General features: G+C 42.2%; 1 protein-coding gene across 3 annotated transcripts in view; it reads right to left on the bottom strand.

The window, feature by feature from the left end:
* Positions 1 to 6,914, bottom strand: part of SRPK2 (SRSF protein kinase 2) — a 148,349-nt gene that overhangs the window by 79,880 nt on the left and 61,555 nt on the right. The window lies entirely within an intron of this gene.

The raw sequence follows: 6,914 nt of genomic DNA, 5'->3' as shown, positions 1-6,914 counted from the left end.
AAAATCGCATAACAGCCGAGCATACACCCAGCAGCGCTGCTGATGCCTGAACGGTATGTGGAATGAAGTGGGCGGGCATCGGGAGGCCACTATGGCACGGGGCAAGCACTATGGGCAGTCTATCTGAAGTGTACCTGGCGTATAAGACGACCCCCCACTTGGAGGCATATTTTTCAGGGCCAAAAAATCGTCTTATATGCTGGCAAATACGGTATGTGTACAGCATTAGCAGTTTTAAGGGAAATAATTATGAATGAATACAGGTTATCTGTTTCATATCAAAAAGAATTGACACTAAAGACTACATAAAACACATCAGGGGCATGACACTGTTGTGGAGACAACCTTGCAAAGGTGTGTTATTTTTTCTTAAAAATGAAAAAAAGTAAGCTATAAAACAGTAATAAGTCAGAGATTCTAAAGACAAAGCCAAGGAGAACTTTACATTTTGAGTTGTTAAAATTCAGACAGTCAGTGTGCGAACATTTATACTGCTTATGTTATGTTTTGAAGATGATGTACCTAAATTTTGAAAGAAATAAACTGTAGTCCACTTAAACGTGTATGTTAGAAATCTGGAGCATTATGGATGATTTTAAGGCAGAAACAAAGGATCTGTATTCTGATTTGTGTTCTTCATGGCATATCAACCTCCTCACCTGACATGCCCTCCAGACACACAGGCAGTATCAGCGCTGCCCATCCCTCAGTTTTGACCAACTTCTAGAGACAATTCTTTCATCCCGAGAAAAACACGTATTGCACTGTGGATAGTTCAAATGCAGTGGGGTTAACAAAATACACAGCCCGTGACCATGGGGAATCTTTCAGACTGAGGCAGAAATCACTAATGAACACAAAGATATATAATTACACATGGGGTGTTGCGGTAGATACTAATTTGAGTGATAAAGGGAGGAGCCTAATAACAGTGGGATTAGGGATTATAAGAAGGCCATTCTAAGGAAATAACACAGAAAGGGAGGAAAGCAATGCTGACAGCGCGTTCTCTTGCAGAGGCTCGGGGAAACAAACCCAACACAAGGGAGGCAGTTAGACCAGGAAGGGAGCAAGCATGAACAGGTGTAGCATCAAAGTACAGATGGAAACAAAGCTGAAGGGAGAATGGAACAAAAACAGCACAGAAGAAAGTAAAATTCCTATTTCTTAAAGAGCTTCTATGCGTCAGGAAGTATGCCACAAACTTACATATTTGTCTTATTTATTCTTCATAAAAATCTTAGCTGGTAAGATGTTATTATACATTATATTAAAGAGATTACATCATATTGAAGCAACTAAAGCCCAGAGGGTAAGAACTAGTCCAAGGATACAGAGTTGGGAAGCCAGTTTTGAACCCAGTTCTCTCAGATACCAAAGTCCTTAATCCTCCTGGATTCAGTGGGAGAACCAAAAAGAAGATGGGCATGAACTAGCTGGCTATGAAGAAAGGAAGAGTTCCACGCCAAAGGGTAAGCCAAGGCAAGTAGAAAGAAGCAGCAAACAACCTTTAGCAATATTAGAACTCTAAATAGTGGCCTTTTTGTTAAAATGCCTGAGGTTTCACAAGTTTTAAAAGGAAGAGACTTGTAAAGATAAAGAGGTAAAAAGTTAAATGCAATTAGCTGGTCATAGAGGATTCCGATGGCAGTGCCCCAAATGCTTTCTGCAGCTATTGGTGGGCCTGGGATTCCATACTCCACCCCCAACATACCTATATTTCCCATAACAAAGAAATATTTCTTTTTTAAAGAGATAAAATATGGTGTGGCCTGGCCGGCATGGCTCAGCGGTTGAGCATTTTACCCAGGAACCAAGAAGTCAATGGTTTGATTCCCAATCAGGGGCACATGCCTGGGTTGCAGGCTCAATCCCCAGTGTGGGGCATGCAGGAGGCAGCCAATCAATGATTCTCTCTCATCACTGATGTTTCTACCTCTCTATCCCTCTCCCTTCCTCTCTGAAATCAATAAAAATATATTTTAAAAAATATATGATGTGTTTTCTTGTTTTCTACTTTGGGAGTACTGAGAAGTGGCTGGTGGGGCAAAGTTTCTCCAGAAATGAGGTCAAGGAAACCAGATAAAGTGACAGGTAAGACACCTCAAGAGACAAGTAAAACACACCCCTAAACTGTGAAAGCCATCCCGCCCTTTCCCCCTTCCTGAACAATTCAGTCTACAGCCATTAAATAGGGCCAAGCAACAAAGTATGTCTGAGCACAGCTTGGTGAGGAGGAAAGGGAGAAGATGCCCAACATGACAGTGGCAGCAACAGGTGGCTCAATATATACAAAGAAACTAATCAAATCAGTAAACATAATGAGGAAAATGAGAGCCTAGTCACTTTACTATCAAAGAAACTACAAGTACTGAAAGGGAGAAAACTGGGCTGAATCCTCTGGTATTAGAGTAGAATTAGAGATATCAGATTAAGCTCATAGATTTTAATATATACATAAATAAAAATTGAAATAACTATAGAGAAACACATATAAACATAAAGGGTGTATCCCTCACCCTGAGTGATCTGGAAGCAATGACACTCCAATAGTAATAATCATATGTAATTATGTGCTTAAGATAACAAACAGTTCCCACAGGTCACCCTAATGCTTTGCATTTAGTATCATACTAAATATTATTCTCTACTAAAAGGGGTTCTTTGGGAAAAGAGCTGATTCCAGGGCTGGAGTTGGGAAAATTCAAGATTGTATTTAAAAGTAATAAAGTGTTCAAAGAACAGACATAGAACCAACTTGAAGGGATTCCTAATGACCAAATTGAGGGAAATATAAACATCAAGCCAAATAAGGAAAATAATGAATTATAACTCAGTGGGAGAAGGGGGGGAGGCAATCCATGAAAGAGTCCATCTGAGATAGACAGAAAGACAGAAAGATGGGCCAGAAGGATGGGATAGATCAGTGGTTCTCAACCTTCCTAATGCCATGACCCTTTAATACAGTTCCTCATGTTGTGGTGACCCCCAATTTCATTGTTACAAATTGAACATAATTAAAGCATAGTGATTAATCACAAAAACAATATGTATTTATATATGTGTTTTCCGATGGCCTTAGGTGACCCCTTTGAAAGGGTCGTTCAACCCCCAAAGGCAGGGGTCCTCAAACTTTTTAAACAAGGGGCCAGTTCACTGTCCCTCAGACCATTGGAGGGCCAGACTATAGTTTAAAAAAACACACTACGAACAAATTCCTATGCACACTGCACATATCTTATTTTGAAGGAAAAAAACAAAACGGGAACAAATACAATATTTGTATTTGCATGTGGCCCACAGGCCATAGTTTGAGGACCCCTGCCCAAAGGGGTCGTGTCCCACAGGTTGAGAACTGCTGGGATAGAGGAAGAAAAAGAAGAGGAAGAAGGAAGTAAACTTGTTGATGAGAGGATATTTACATAATTTTAAAATAACTCCCAGCAAAATTCTCATTAATTACCAGGGGAAGGATTAACTTTGGGATGGAGCGATCCAGCAGACACCATCTTAAACAAGCGACCGAAATCAACTGTAATAGTATAAATCAAAACCATACACTACCTGAAAAGAGTTTTTTATATACCAAATTGAGAAACATTATACAAAATAATAACTTGGCCTACACTGTTCAAAAATGTCAGTTGTGACAGTCAAGAAAAGACTTAGGAACTGATTAAAGAAACAAACAAAAAAGTAACGAGACTTTCCAAAGGTTCTGTTTCATATCAAGGACAATATTAGGCAACTGGCAAAACCTGAATAGAGTCAGAGGATTAAATGGTAGAAATATATCAATGCTAACTTCCTGATCTTGATGGTTGTATTGTGATTACAAAGGAGAAATGTACTTGATTGTAGGCAAAATATACTGAAGTACTCAGGAGTGACAGAGCATCATGTTGGTAACTTAAACTCAACTGGTTTCAGGTGGGAAAGTTACCTATTCTACTGGGGAGGAGGAAGATGGCCACAGTTCCTGAATCAGACATTCCCAATTCCATGGACTCCTTAAATGCATTTATGTTCATTATCTTAGACAAACTATTATGGTTTATTAGTGACCCGGTGCATAGATTCGTTCACATTGAAAGAAAATTAATTAGAAGGTGGCCAATGGGGGCCGGACTGGGTGAGACGGGCTGGACATGCCCTGGAGCCAACCTTCCGAGGTTTCTCCCTGCCCGGCCACTCGAAGGGCTTCTGCAGAGTGAGCGGGAACCCTCTGGCAGGTGAGGTCCCTCAGCGTGGCCTACAGGGATCGGGCCAAAACCGGCTCTCCAACATCCCCCGAGGGGTCTCAGAGTGCGAGAGGGCACTCCGCAAAGTTGCTGTCATATAGGGTGTGGAACGCAAATGCAAGTGTGCAATAAACCAGATTCAGGACTGACAGTGCCCCAGCAACAACAAAACCCACAGCCGAAGGTGGAATCACACGGCCCTGTGAGAAACAGGGCTCCTTCCTCTCTGGTTCTGGCGTGTGTCACCTGATAACCGCCACTGCCAAGAATTATGTTCAATTTGTAACCATGAAAATACATCCTGCATATCAAATATTTACATTACGATTCATAACAGTAGCAAAATTACAGTTATGAAGTAGCAACAAAAATAATTTTATGGTTGGGGGTCACCACAACATGAGGAACTGTATTAAAAGGTGACAGCATTAGGAAAGTTGTGAACCACTGTACTAGAGGCTCAGTGCAAGAATTCGTGCACAGGTGGGGGGTCCTCGGCCTGGCAGGCGATCGGGGCCGTTTGGGGTGGCTGGCCAGCCAGGAAGAGGGACTGTGGAAGGCTGGCCACCAGCTGGGGGGAGAAACTGCAGGAGGTTGGCAGGCCAGCCCTGGGGAGGGACCTTGGGAGGTTGGCCGGCCGCAGGAGGCTGGCTGTGGGAGCCCACTGACCATCAGGGGGCAGCTCCTGCATTGAGCACCTGCCCCTTGGTGGTCAGTGCACATCATAGCAACTGGTCAACTAGTCATAATGGTCACTTAGGCTTTATATATATAGATATACTAGAGGCCCGCTGCATGAGATTTGTGCACTTGGGGGAGGGAGGGGGAAGGTCCTCAACCTGGCCTGCACCCTCTCACAGTCCGGGAGCCCTCAGGGGATGTCCGACTGACGGCTTAGGCCCGGGGGAGCAGGCCTAAGCCATCAGTCGGACATCCTTAGCATTGCTGCAGAGGTGGGAAAGGCTCTTGCCACCGCCACTGCACTTGCAAGCCGTGAGCCCAGCTTCTGGGCTTCTGGCTGAGTGGTGCTCCCCCTGTGGGAGCACACTGACCACCAAGGGGCAGCTCCTGCATTGAGCATCTGCCCCCTGGTGGTCAGTGTGCATCATAGCAACTGGTCATTCTGCCATCCGGTCAATTTGTATATTACCCTTTTACTATATAGGAGGATAGAAACCACAAAATTCAGAGAATGGCATCTATTGACTGTAATGTTGACTAGAGGGACAAGTTAGTCACAAAATTAGGGAGAAGCGTGAGTGTGTGAGAGAGACGGTGTAAGAAGAGAACCTTACCATCTATAACATGCCTTACTGAGGCTGACTTTAATACTCTCAAGATGTTTACAGTTCAGTGAGTGTTACCTAGAATTAGCCTGATTGTGGAATCCTTCATTCATAGCCCTGTATTTTGGTCTGGATCATCCACAAGGCTGATTTGCAGAGGTGGTAAAGGGTGAGAGTACTAGTTACATCTCCTGACCCATTTCCCACCAGGTTGTGAAGCAAACAGTGCTCATTCCAACATGGTGAAGCCTTTGTGCTTAAGATAACAAACAGTTATAACAGGCCACCCTAATGCTTTGCATAAGCAACAAAATCAAAAGACAACTGTCTTCAAACAACTTAATTTCAGAACCAAGAAATGCAGATTAACAGGGAGGATGGAAAACATCTTTACATCTCAATACCTTCTTTTCCATTTTAGATGGTATAGACCTTTAAGGTCATAATCACTACTCATACAAATGCTAAAGATCTGCAATCGCTTTTCTAAGGACAACATTAGTTCTGTGTGTAGAAGCCCACACCTATGGGACAATGAGGTTGAGTGGAAGATTACTTTGTCTCCCTCTTAACATGTATCTAAAAAGTAATTGTTCCTTAACTAACACACAAATGGCCTGGAATCACTAAATAAATTCATACTAAGATATTAGAGAGTCAAAGATTCATTAGTGCTTTATGGCTTGAATGTGTGCATCTCCTGCCAACTTATCTTATGCTGTACAGAATATGACTTCATTTTCCTTAATCTGTGGTAAATAAATGTCTCAGCTGTTTAGAACCTCAGAATTCCAGATAGTGATAATTTTCTATTAGAGCAAATTAAAGTCCAAAGGAGTAGTTAAATAACAAAGAGGCAGCTGACTAGACACATCCACTTTCCTTCCTCATGGACTCTCAGAGTCCTCTCTACACAGAGTATTGAGTCTGGATCATACTGTTCTCAATTTTTGCCACACAACATGCTTGCCTTGTAGGAGTTTAACTATATGCCCTTGGTCTTTATGAATCCTCACTACAAGAGCACTTCAACAGAATAATTTCTATGTCTTCTGTGAAAACATAACCCACTATGTCACACAATAGCAGAACCTACAGAAAGTCTTTTTCATTAAGTATAATGCAAGAAAACAGTCTGTTTGTATAAACAAATGGGCAGGCTTTCTTTCCACAGACAATGAATATTATGTAATTCAATGCTATACAGACAAAGGAGCAGTTCCTTGTTAGTCTTAGCAGCCCGAAAAGTTAAAGCCAAATGCAGTAAACAATAATTACATTGGCTCCCCTCAGGAGCCTGATACCTTCTACTTTCTAAGTTCTTCTTGGATGAGTACCAGGCTTTTATACGTAACTAGAGACCTGGTGCACGAAAATTGTGTGTGTG

The sequence above is a fragment of the Myotis davidii genome, unplaced genomic scaffold (genome assembly GCF_000327345.1).
Source record: "Myotis davidii unplaced genomic scaffold, ASM32734v1 scaffold125, whole genome shotgun sequence".
Taxonomy (NCBI): domain Eukaryota; kingdom Metazoa; phylum Chordata; class Mammalia; order Chiroptera; family Vespertilionidae; genus Myotis; species Myotis davidii.
Note: the sequence above shows the minus strand (reverse complement) of the source record. Positions and strands in the feature narration are given on the sequence as shown.